Source organism: Diceros bicornis, chromosome 39, assembly GCF_020826845.1.
Source record: "Diceros bicornis minor isolate mBicDic1 chromosome 39, mDicBic1.mat.cur, whole genome shotgun sequence".
NCBI lineage: Eukaryota > Metazoa > Chordata > Mammalia > Perissodactyla > Rhinocerotidae > Diceros > Diceros bicornis.
In genome coordinates this window covers 6,357,012-6,371,266 of record NC_080778.1, presented here as the reverse complement: position 1 = coordinate 6,371,266, position 14,255 = coordinate 6,357,012, and positions in this window count along the sequence as shown.

The window sequence follows — 14,255 nt, the reverse complement described above, 5'->3', positions numbered from 1 at the left end:
TTCATGCCCTATTGACCCACATCCTAGGTTCAAGGGTGCCACTGAAATTCAGGGTGCAAATTAGAGAGTCTTCATCATCCATTTACAAAACTCAAGTTATTTGTTCCTATTTAAAAAGCAATATAAAGCAGCAATTAAAAGCAAGGATTTGAATCTCAACCCTGTGACTTAATACTGATGTGATTTGGGTAAATGCACTGACCTCACTCCATCTCAGATTACCAACTGTAAACTGGGCTTTACATCTACTCTCATGGTCAAATGAGATATATGTTGCACCTAAAATGTTTTGCACAAATCCTGGCTCATAGAAAGCACCAAATAACCAAGAGTTCTTGTAATGGTTGTTAAGTTCTATTAAAAGGAGATTTGCCTGTGGTTTTATTTGAGTTGTGTTTCATATCAATGCATACATTTCAAAATTGTCTGATGCATCTGGCTGTTCCTATCATACTGTGGCTTCTTCTCTCTGCTCCCTGTGGGAGACAGTGCTTTAGAGAAAGCCCCAAATATTACAGCAGAAACAACTTCAAAATATCTTTACAGTACATGATAGCTGCTTCTTATATCACACTGTGAAGAATGATTTTGCTTTTTCAAAAATAAGTTTACCTCCAATTTATGCATCTAAGATGTGGTATTAGGTTAATAGATTAATACGAGGTCAAATTAAGTAGACACATGAAAATAAGATCATACAATTAAAAAGATGAGTTTTCCATTACACTAAAAGGATGATAAAACTCAGAAAAAATAAGGCCAGCTTTGCACCAGATTTTAAGGTGACTTGGATATAGGACTTCCACAGTATAGGCACAAAAATATATACATTACAAACAATGTACTTCAAATGATTATTAAGTCAATGTGATTTTTAATGATGTGTTTTGACATTATTCAATCATCATTTCAGTATAATATTGCTGTATATATTTTGTGTGATTGTAAACTATGCTGGTCATACTGAGAACATGGATTTGCAATCTACAGGTAGGATAGCAACTTGCCCAGAACTCACTCTCAGGAGAAATTTAAAGCTGAGCTGGCACAACACTGCCGCACCCCCAGTGTCTTGGTGCATCCTGGTGGAAAGCCAACAGGGACTCAAGTTTCACTTCCTAGTCTTCGTTTTTATTTTACCTCAAAAATAGGACACTTCAGAAGCCTCAGACCACTTTTTTCAACTGTGCATCTAAAGAACGCACGATTGTAGGATGTTTATATTAATTGATACAGAGGCTGGAAGTGTCTAGCTGTTTCTGGAGTGCGTGATGATTTGACATTGTCGTTTGAACAGAGGTCAGGTGCTAGTGACCCTGGGGAGAGAAGCACCGGGCAGCACGAAGGGAGTAGGAGCCTCTCCTGGGTGGTGTGTGAACGGATTGAGATGCCGTGCGTACTTTCTCACCTGTGCTACTAGAGACTTCTATTCTCATGAGATTTAAGCAAGCAGCTTGGAATGCTAAGCAATTTCCAGGAATCTGTGTGCAAACGTTCACCCCTACAAGTCTAAAGAAAGCCAAGCTACCATTCTATTTTTAAGAGGTTATACTCTGTTAAACATCTCGAAAAAAATTCCATTTAGAAAAAAGTCTTGCAACTGATTACATGTTGGCAATTTCAGCTATTTACTGTTTCATTAACATATCATGTTAAGTTTATCTGTAATTTAATTAGAAATGGATTAGGAAAAATATTCATCCCGTATCCTTGTGTTCTTTGTGTTGAAATATATGAACAATTTAAGAGAGAATTATTTCTAAAGCAATTCCCTTGTTTAAATTAGGCTATAAAATTGAATTACTTAATAGCAATGCTATAAAGCTGGACTGCTTTATAATCTTCCAGGTACTTTCACCTGTAATATTGCACCAGATTTCTACGTTAACTCTGTAAGACAAGTATGTCAGGTACTGTTACCCCAGATCCACAAAAGTAGATGTTAAAGAAGAGAAGTCAAGCAATTTCATTTTTAACTTAGCGACATACCAATGGCCAGAACCTACATTTTGAGATTCTTAATGAAGAAGACCTTTGTTTATACCGGTGCTTTCGTTTGTTTTTGGCTATACCACACTTGGAAACAAATGTTCTATTGGTGTTGCTCAAACTTGATTGCATATGCAAGTCACCAAAGCAGCTTTTAGATCATGCTTAGACTATGCACACACACATACACACACAGGCACACACAGATGCATACACAAATAAGATGAGGAGTTTTTTCAATATTGGAATTTCATCATAAATAAATATTTATGTAAATCGATATGAAAAATCAAAAGATCCCAGTAGACAAATGGAATAATCTAAACTCTGCTTGATTTTGTTCAAGGCTTTTATATACACATGCTTACTTTATTCTTTCCAGTTTTTGTTGTTAAATTTTAAAATAAGTGCTTGTTGTAACAAGTGGAGTTTTAAAAGTTTCACAGTGTAATGTTAATATGCCTACTTTGTTGAGATAACCAACACTATTTATATACGTTATGAGATAACAGCCATGTATAGATGTTTCTACTCCTTTATTTGTGTTCTTACAATTACGTATATAATAAGGATTCTCATATATAAAATTCAAGTCTTCTATATTTACGCCTTTTTCCCTGCATGGCCTTCTAATTTCTGAAAGCTCTGTGTTATAAATTTACACCGTTGACTAAAGGATTCACTTTCTCCTTGAACTCTATCAGATTTTGGTTTACATAAATCAAAGCTTTATTTTAGGTGCATAAAATTCATGACTGTTAAATAATCTTGAAGAATTTTTCCTTTCAGCAAAGTAAATTTCCCTCATTTTTTAATAATTTTTACCTTGAATTATATTTTATTGTTTTCTACTATTGTTAATTGCTAGCATTTGCCTAGTATCTTTTTACATTCATTTCTTGACAGATTCTTAGGTCATTGAGATTTGGTGTACTTCATTTAGGAAGATTTTTCTGAGAATCTATCTTTAATAGACGACTCTAATCCATTCACATTTATTGTTATTACTTATATATTTGTAGTTATTTCTGTCACATGTTTTCATATGTTCTATTTATTATGCTTTCTAATTGTTTACTTTTCTTCTCTTATCCGATATTTGTTGGAATTTTATTCTATGGTCCATTTTTTAGGTAAATATTTATCATTTACAATCTACTTAAATTTTTTTGGTGGTTACTCTGAAACTTTTAACATTACCTTAAATTTTTCAATTTTTAACAATGTCTAGAATTAATCAATAGATACAGCTAAAATATTTTAACTTTTCTAGGTTCCTTCCTCATTTCTTCTGAGATGATAGGATCTGTAATTTTGGACAATAGTATAATTTATTGATTTTAACTCTCAATTTTTATTTAGGCTTAAATATTTGTTATATTTTCTTTTCCATCACCAATGCCTCATTCTTCATGATTCACTTATTTTTCTTGCAAAATAGAAAAATTTTTTTCAATTTTTCCAGAGATTTTTTGAAAAAGAATCTACAGAAATCAAAATTTCTTTATCATTACATTTCTGAAAATGTTATATTGTTCTCACACTTGAGTGATAATTTGACATGGATAGAAATCTAGATGAGGTTTATTTTCTTTTATATCTTAAAGATATTTCTCTATTCTGTATTTACATCCATGCTTCCAGACAAGAAGTCTGATGCCAATCTGGCTGTCATTTATTCATGGGTAATCTTTAATTTTATCTTAGAGACTTTTAAGGTATTTTTTTAAATACTTAACTTGCAAATTTTTACTGTAGTGTGTCTAGGTATGTTCATGCGCACGTGTGTGTGTTCCTGTGTGTGTGTTCATTTGGGGAGTTCCTTTCCTTATTTCTATCCTGCTTATTCAGTGGGTCCTTTCACTCTTACCCTTTATGTTATCTTTAATTTCTAATAAATTTTCTTAACTTTTTCTTTCAGTCTTTCTTCTCCATTGTGACAGTTATCAATTTATTAATTCTCAGCTCCAAATCCATACTTCATTGCCTCCTTTGCAAAAATATGGCTGGGTTCCTTAAATATTTTTCCTTTGCCAGCTTGCAGATGTTAAGTTTTGTCAGTAGAGGGCGCTTCAGAGACATTGGAAGAAGAAGGGCTTTTCTCCTCCTGGTTCCGGGATGCTCCTCTTCTCAGGCTCCAGCAGTTTGTGTAGAATTGTCATCAGTACTGGGAAGCCAGTAGCACTTGGAATCTTCCCATGGCAGCTTCATGGCGGCTTTGAAGCAGCATGCCACCAGCAAGGCATCTCCTGTAACCAGCTTCCTCCAGCACAAGACTTCAAGTGGCTTTGCAGTGGATGCTGAGGCTAGATACCTCCTCATGACTTGTTTGTTCTAGTACTCCCTCTCCAATATAATGCCACTGTCTGTGCACCTTCCCTTGGACACCTCCCCAGGCACCTCGTGGGCAGTTTTCAGTGACTTTATGGGCATAGCACTTCCTGTGGATGGATCCCCAGGATTCCAGAAGGCAGATCTGCACAGTCTCACCAGAGCAGCACCTAGAGAACGTGTCTAGCTTCTAACCAGTATCTATGGCTGCACCCTCCCAATAAGGTCTGGGTTTCAGCCCTGGTGGAAACAATCTAGATTTTACTGTTCTATCAGGCTTACGCATGGTGGTTACTCCATATGCCCCCCATTACTATATTCCTTACTGCTCAATCCTCTGTTATGTCAATTTCCTGTTAATAATTCTTTATATTAAGCTTTCCATGTTTAAATTACTGTATGGTTTCTCTCTCCTTACTAGACCCTAATTAGTGTAGAATAATTATTGGGGACTGTCCCAAGAGAGTGACCATAAAGATGAGATTTCGGAATTGGTTTGGCCATGCTCTTAGACTTGAATGCAGTGACAAACTCTTTGGGAAATGGGAAGCTAGTAATTGATGGTATACATTGGCATTGTAATGAGTCAAGTTATCATCTAGGGTTGGTTGTGACAAAGTGACAGCCTTGGGACCCAAGTGTCTGCCGCACTTGACCGTTATGGTGTAGTGATGACTCTAAACAGTGTGGGATGGATCTTTTGAGCGCACTTTGGTGATTACAAGTAGAAAATGACAAACTCAGATTTCTAAGAATCAGCTTGTCAAGGTCTGAGAGCCAGTGAGCTTCCACCACAGTTCTTGTCTTGACATGAGTATAGCCATGTTTGGCCATTCCATTGACCTACAGCCACCAGCACATAAAGAAATATAAAGCTGCTTTCTGTGTGGTGGGAACTGGCCCTTCTCCCACAGAGATAGTTGCAAAATTGTAACATTACAAGGCTCTTTGGGTGTCGTAGCTCAGGATGGACTGGCCATCTGTGCTGGGCTGGGATGATAACCGGGGAGAACAATGCACGTACACAACTGCTGGGCTGGGATGATAGCCAGGGTGCTCAGTGCACGTAAGCCACTGATAACCATTTGTGGATGGGAACACTAAATGCTTGCTCTGCAAACTCTGTAACTGCTTATTCTGGAAATTACTGATGCTATATAAACTGCTGGAAACTGAGACCTGGTGAGAGTCTCACCTGTGGAGGGGACGCCTTGCCAGCACCTCTGATGATCAGATTCCCACCTAGCCATGTCAACTGAAGGGAGTCTCCCCGGCAGTGGGGCGTGGATGTCTTCACTAACCGATCTGATGTGTTTTCTTTTCGGTCAACCTGGTGTTTCTCTTTCCGGTTCATTTGTGTCATTTCCCTTCAGTCAATTTGGTGTTTCCATTTCTGACGGATCTGATGTTTTTCCCTCTTATTATATGATCTATTCGAATCTGCTGCTGTCTCAGTCGATTTGGTGTTTCCCTGTCTGATCACTCTGATGTTTTTCCCTCTTATTATTTAACCTATTCAGATCTGTTTTTGTACTATCACCTTTACTCTACTCTATATAGTAAAATATACCTTCAGTCCATTTGTTTGGAGTGGAAAGTTTCTTTTACATCTCTGATTGAGTCCCCCAAACCTCTTAAAACAGTCCTGAGAGAATCTCTTACATATTCTATTGAAATGGCTGATGTTGCTAAAATCAAACACAAAATTTAATAATGTCGGTGCCTGAAATGCAATGGCAGTTGAATTCAGTCTTTCCAACATTATCCTGTGAAAGAGCAAGCATCCATTGAGGAAGAATGGGATCCTGAATTTAGAATAGGAATACATGTTTGAACCCAATGGAACTGACAATATTGCATTCCCAAATTATTCTGTGTCTTCCTTGTCAGTGGAAACAGTTGGCCCTCCATGTCTGAAAGTCCTGTGATAACCTCCCCTGGGCAGGTGACTTAAGAGGATGTGAGCCATTAACATGGCACCTAAGCAGGGCATTCAGATCCTACAAATGTTTGGCCAAAGAGTGAGGAAGATAACACTAGATATAGCTGAATTCATCGATATGGGCACACTTGCAAGACGTTCTGGACTTATTGCATTAATTCATTCAGCTGCAGGTGGCTCTGATACCTTACTTCATTTATTGGCTGAAACTTGTACTCCACAATGGCCTCCATTTAATGAGAGTGAGATAGCCAGAGCTTCCTTGGTGTGGTGTAGAAGAGGGAATCCAAAGAGAGACGGGAACTTGTATTGGACTTACAAAATTAGAACTCAATTATATACTGCTTTAAGAGATAAACCATAAATGTAATGACACAAAAAGGCTGAAGTTTGAAAAGATGGAAAATAAAAGATATACTATGCAAATACTAGTCAAGGGAAGTTTGGATAGCTATGCTGATGTCAGTCACGGTAGACTTTAAAGAAAGAAGAATCATGAGTGATGAAAAGTAGTCTTGCAAAATGATGAAATGGTCAATTCACTAGGAAAATACAACCATTCTTAATTTATATGGTTCTAATATAACTTGAAAATACATAAAGCTGGAAAATCACTGAATTTTTAAAAGTACATAGTTCATAGCAGAAGATCTTATTTATGTTAGTAATTTGTAGAATTGGCAGACAGATATTAGCAAGAGTATTGAATATTTGAATAGCACAATTAACAAGCGTGTCCTAATTGACATATATAATATACTGCCCCCCAAAACTGCAGAATATAAAGTCTTCTCAAGAAAACTTAGAACACGTTCCAAAACTGACTGTATGTTATACTACAAAGCTAATTTCAACAAATTCCAAAAGTTTTCAAAATATTGAAATAGTTTAAAAAGTGATCATAAGAATGGCAACTATTACAAGAAAAACTAAAGGAAATTAACTCTAGGGAAAATAAAGAAACAAAAACGTTATGGAAATAGGCTATGTGATATGACTTCAAACAGCTGACCTTGCTATTAGGAATAATTTCCAATGATTAATAAAGAAGATGAAAGGTAATTCCAGCATAATATTTGTCCGGCAATTGAGAAAATTTTACAGAATCATTTTTTTGTAAATCCTGTTTTTTTTGGGTTTTCAATTTTAAGAGTTAAACTATAGACAAAACATAAGACTTAGGTATGGTTACAAGACTAAATGCTAACTTTCACAACAAAAAGCAAACCATAGCTAATAAAAAATATAATAATGACAGGAGAAGCAAAGATCAAAAAAAGGTTAAGGGTACCAATATTTCCTCAATATCAATATCAGAAAAAACAAAGTTTTTAAAAGAGCATTTAAAATATTAAAGAAAAGGAGAGAAGAGCTAAAGTAATATGAATAACATCAGTAAGATAAAGGGTAAAGAAGTAATGTAGTTAGCTAAACTCTTACGTTCTGAAAGAATAAATATTAATTCGATCAAGGATATAATACAAGCTGTGTATTATACTTATGAAAGAAACCACCAGGAGAACCCAAACGGGAACGGTAAAAGAGGAATAACTCTCTGGGGAGTGCAACTAGAGCTTAAAAGGGAGGTAGGAAAAGACAGCTTCTTTGCATTCTATGTCCTGCTGTTATATGATTTGTTCCTGTGTGTCTGACACTTTGAATAGCATAGCAATTCTAAAATGAATAAAAAAATAAGACAGTAATGGAAGTCAGATAAATGACAACTTCTGAGAGTGAGAGGGTATTGATTAAAAAGCAACATGAGGGAACTTTCTGCGGTGATAGAAAAGTTCTATATATTGATGCAGATGGTGAGTATATAGATCTATACATATATAAAATGTCATTGAGCAGAACACAAGATTTGCTCATTTTCATGTAAATTATACTGTAATGAATAATATAAAGCAAGAAAAATAGCAGGGAAAATATCTGGTACTCATTAGGCATTGATTTGATTGCTTGTATATAGGGCACTCCACAAATATTTAACATTATTAACACAAATGATCATTTATAGAGTCTATAACAAACCAGAAACATTTAATATTATTGGTATGTGTATCAGTGAGGGTTCATTCAGCTGTAAATAACAGAAATCTACAACCAGTGACTTAACAAAAGATTTTGTTCACCTCATTTTCTTTCTGGTGTCACTACCGTATCGGGGGTCTGAGTTCACGTTTTTGTAATTTTCTCCACAATCCTCCCCCCTAAGTCACGGTCAGAAATAGCTGCCTCAGCTCTAAACAACATTACTTCTGTATTCAAATCAAGAAGAGGAGAAAAGATTCATTAAGGTATGTCCATTTTATTAGAAAATTGAAAACGTTTTCCGAATCTCTAGAATATATTTCTCCTTATAAATGTTGGTAAGCAAGCACGACTTTTGAGCCTCTAACTAACTTATCTACTCACGGAATTTCAAATCCCTGGCAGGTAGGGTCATGTCATATGCTTTATTTATTTTTCCCCTAGTACATGTAAAAAAATATCTTTCTACATTTTTTATTAACTAATCCTCGTTAAGATATTTTCTCATAAGACTGAAAACCTAATTAAAGACCTATTAGCCACACTCTAATCCCAAATGAATCCACAAAGCCGTAACAACAACACTACTTTAGGCAGTGCAGTGTTCCAGGGGGTGCTGGTGCCCAGGCTTGGAGGTCTCAACACGGGCTGCGTGGCTATTATCAAAGAACATTTAAACACAAGTTTCACAATTAGATGACATCTGAGTTTCTTTCAAATTCTGAGATTTTGTGAAAAAAAAATTTTGAATTTTCCCTTGTAAAAGAAAAACCTAATCTGCAGTCTGACACTTTGGTGTTCTCATTTTTCAATTATGGAGACCCGACTTCAAGAAATATAATGTCTTATGTCAAATGAAAAATGAATTCTGACCTTCTATTTTTTACGGTAGGAAATGGACTGACTGAAGAGAAGATTAAATGTGACTTAGGAAGGAAGCTTGAAAGATCTATGAAGTAAGAACGTGGGCCTGTCTCTAACTGACTACATGGCACTGAATTGAGAATTGTCTTGATTCCACCTTCTGTGTGGTGCAGATTCGGGTAGTGATTATGTTTCTTCACTAAATATATCAAAAATTCAGCATGCTATCATCCTAATTATTAGGGATGAATTTTAAAAGTGTGAGCTACACAACTTCCCTTAGTATTAAAATAGTCCATCCCGCCATCAGTAACTACATCAGAAGAGTTCCAACACACTTAGCGTAACAGAAGGGTCCATTACCACTTAACATAGTTTTAATGGACTGAAATGTAAAAGGATTATTCGTAGTCAATTTACCCCCTCTTGCTATAGTTAGGATATTTAGGCAAAGGACTCATAGTGTGGGCTATCTATTTATTTCAGTTGTATTAATTAACACTGTTTATCTCAGTGAGTGGGACTTCAGAGGTGACTCACATTGACCCTGAAGATGAGGATCACGAAGAGGATGTCTCTGCATTTCACATGGACAGACTTGGTCTCGATGTCATGGCAGTTCTCAGGAAATGGCCTGAGAGAGTTACATTTACTCAAACCATCTTCCACTTATGTGTCTTATCTTGAAATAGTTATTATTCTACTAGAGTTGTTGGTCTGAATATAATAAAATGGAGATATTTTATCAGTTAATGAACATCTCAATCTTTGATTGCTATACAATTGCTAATAAAGTTGTTACTTTCTCCAAAGGATTTCAAAACCACTGCAGAACAGAAAACCTGGGTCATCAATCTGAAAAGGTTTCTTAACATATTAGAAGCCATAAAACAGAGAGAGATATTTGTAAATGACTAAAGTTTATGTGTAAAAAATTGCTATAGAGAGCAATCTGTTTTTGGTTTCAGAAATATAATAGTAGCTTTCAAATGAAGAGTGTGATTTCTGATTTAGGAATTTCTGGTGTTTTCAGACTGTCCTTTTGTGTTATAGGTAGAACACCATTCTACCTGTTGAATCACTAATGGTTCCTGGTTCCAAAATTCTGCATGTAAATATCATGCCGGTACTGAAAGTTGTGAAGCTAATTAAAAGCTGTATAGTTCAGGTATACATCATCTGAAGTATTCCAGAACTAAACCAGGGTCTACAATACTGGTAAAAAAAAAAATCAAAATTGCCAAAGAAGAGGTTTTTATTAAATGCTAAATATAATGCAATTTCAAGGCATGTAGCATAAGGAGTGGTAAAAAAATTAAAGAAATATTATTAGAGAATAATTTTAAAGCTATTTAAGCAGAATATACTGCATTTATTAGATATGTATTTATTTATTATTGAGGTATAATTGACATCTAACATTATATTAGTTTTAGGTATGCAACATATGATTTGATATTTGTTTATATTGTGAAATGATCACCACAGTAAGTCTAGTTAACATCTGTCATCATACATAGTTACAAATTGTTTTTCTTGTGATGAGACTTTTAAGATCTACTCTCTTAGCAACTTTCAAATATACCATACAGTATCATTAACTATGGTCACCATACTGTACATTACACCCCCATGACTTAATTATTTTATAACTAGAAGTTTTTACTTTTTGAACCTCTTCACCTGAGTTTCCTATCGTCCACCACCCACCTCTGGCAACCACCAATCTGTTTTCTGTATCTATGAGCTTGTTTTTTGCTGATTTTGTTTTTTAAAATTTCACATATAAGTGAGATCATACATTATTTGTCTTACTCTGTCTGACATATTTCACTTAGCATAATGCCCTCAAGTTTCATCCATATTGTCACAAATGGCAAGACTTCATTCTTTTTTTATGGCTGAATAATATTCCATTGTATATATACCACATCTTCTTTATCCATTTATCCATTGATGGACACTTAGGTGGTATCTATATCTTGGCTATTGTGGATAATGCTGCAGTGAACAAGGTGATGCGTATATCATTCTGAGTCAATGTTTTTGTTTTCTTTAGATAAATACCCAGAAGTGAAATGGCTGCATCATGTGTTAGTTCTAATTTTTTTTTTCTTTTTCTGAGCAGGATTCACCCTGAGCTGACACCTGTGCCAATCTTCCTCTATTTTGTATGTGGGTCGCCACCACAGCATGGTCACCAATGAGTGGTATAGTTCTGTGCCCAGGATCCAAACCTGCGAACCCGAGCCACCAAACTTAACTGCTAGCCCCCGGGGCTGGCCCCGGTAGCTCTATTTTTAATTTTTTGAGGAAACTTCATACTGTTTTCAATAGTGGCTGCACAATTTACCTTTCCACCAACAGTGCACAAGGGTTTCCTTTTCTCCACATCTTTGCCAACGCTTCTTGTTTCTTGCATTTTTGATAATAACCATTCTGATAGATGTGAGGTCATATCTCATGGTGGTTTTGATCCTGTTGATTAGTGATGTTGAGCATCTTTTCATGTATAACTATGGGCCTTCTGTATGTGTTTTTTGGAAAAATATCTTTCAGACCCTGTGCCCATTTTTTAATTGAATTGTTTGGTATTTTTTGCTGTTGCATTGTATAAGTCCTTTCTATATTTTGGATATTAACCCATTATCAGATACATAGTTTGCAAATATCTTCTCCCATTCAGTAGGTTACTTTTTCATTTTGAGGATGATTTCTTTTGCTGTGAGGAAAATTTTAGTTTGATGTTTGTTTAATTATTTTTTAAAAGACACTTCTATACTTCTTAAGTATTTGCCTTCAGTTTGCTACTTTGATTTAGACCATGAAGAAACCTGTTACTTTAATGCTTCAATATTTAAACCTGAAAATTAACAATATTAAATAATTAACACTTCTGAAATTAGAGAGTACTTAAAACTAAAATAATAGAAATCTTACAAATAAAAACAGATCTCATGTTTATGCAATGTAAATAGTTTTTAACTTTTTTAGGTATTTTTCATTATAGTGACATTGATAGCTTAAAATAGATAAAATCAGAATTCATAAGCAACTTAGTTCAGTTTCATTTTTCCATTTAATATTTTACTATAAATATTTCATTCAATGATGCATAATCTTGATATATATGCCTCTAATGGCTGCATAATACCTCATTAATTTGATACACTAAATTTTTCTTATTTGTCTTTTGTAAAGATTTTTTGGTTTTGGTTACCAGTAAGAAGATGCCACACAACAAACAAAAGTTGACTCCAATTTTCCAAAATAGGTAATTGGTTAAGTAAAGTAGGTGACACTTCTACCCATACATGTAGACTATCAATGAAATATTATGTTGCAAAGGTAGAAGAGTGTTTAAAAATGTGAAAATATTTACAATGTCTTACACGTTTAAAAGAATCCACTATAGTCTGTGTCGGACAATCATCACTTTTAAGGAAAAATTACACATATGCACAGGTTTCCATATACAAAAACATCTGGAAGTATGTAAACTAAGCTTTAGAGCGGTTATCTCTAAATAGCAAGATTATTTATTTTCTTTTTTTCTTGTGTTTTGCTAATATCCAAACTTTGCGGATTTTTTATTATAAATACATTTTTGTTTTAGAAAGTAAGCTTATCAGAAAACAGAAAAATTGGCAACTAATGCTGTTAGTGTTGAGGTAAAAGCAGTGCCCTAAAATGTTTTGGAAAACAACATAATGATATATGGCAAGAGACATAAAATACTTAACATTTGACCAGTAATTTTACTCCTGCACGTTCATCTTAAAGAAATAATTCAATATAAAGAAAATGATATATGAACAAATGTTTTAGATGAAAAAAACTGAAGAAGATATATTTCAAAATAAAGTATTGGCATAATAAATTATGACTTGTCAATAAGAAGGAATGTTATGTAGCTATGCACTAATGAACAGTTTGTGGGGGTATTATTTAGCAAATTGATTTCTGAAAAACAATTTATAAATTTGAATTCGAATTTTTAATATGTATATAATCACTTTGCAGATTTGCAGAAATTTATTCATAGCAAAAATAGACAATATGCACTAAGATGTTTGTATAAAGATATTTACAATAAGAAAAACTGTAAATAACTTAAGTGGTGTTTTCAGGATATTTTGTAGAACAGACGTGTTCTAATTTAAAAAAATCCTTCTTGATCAGTATGTATATTGTCCATTATTTTTGCCCATTTTAAACAATATTATAATGCACAACATGAATGCCATGAATGGGGGTGAAAAATATTTAGTCAGCATTTTCCATATTACTAGATTGTCAACAGTTTGTTTATAAATTTAGGATATTTCTGTCCATATTTTTGCCTTTTTAAATTTTAGGTGACTTTGATCATTGCATATGCTAACATTTTTCCAGTTACATAATTTCTAACTCGTTTTTCCCAGTCATTCAGTTATCTTTTATCTTTGTTGACTCCCATGATATATAAGTTTCAATTTTTGTGAAACCAAATCAGTCAAACTTTTCTGCTTCTGAGATTTGGGCTTTCCAAACCCAAACACCCCAACATCAATGCCACAAAGATAGTCTCATAGTTTCTCTAACACATGTATATATTTTAAGAATGTTTATATCTTTTAAACAATAAGAATTTAATTTTGTGCATAATAAAGAAGCATCTAGTTTTTTTTAATTGTGGAGATCCATCCTGCTTCCACTGATTTGAAATGCCACCTTTATCATAAATTAAATTCATATATATATGTGGATTTGTTTCTGGACTTATTTTTTCTATGTCATTGATCAATATTTTGAGTCAATACTATCATTATTGTAATAGTTTACTAGTATATTTTAAGATATACTTGTAAAGAAATATTTGTAATGGGTGATATTGTTGCTTAAACTTGTAGGTCTGCACCTGGGATCTGAACACGGGGACCTTGGGCCACCGAAGTGGAGTATGAGAACTTTGACACTGCGCCACCAGGCCAGCCCCAGTTTTGATTTTTTTAATTGATTATTTTCAAAGGACCAGTTTTTAGATTCATCAATGAAGTCTATATTGTGTTTTGCATTTAATTAATTTCTTTGATTTTTATTAATTCCTTCATTC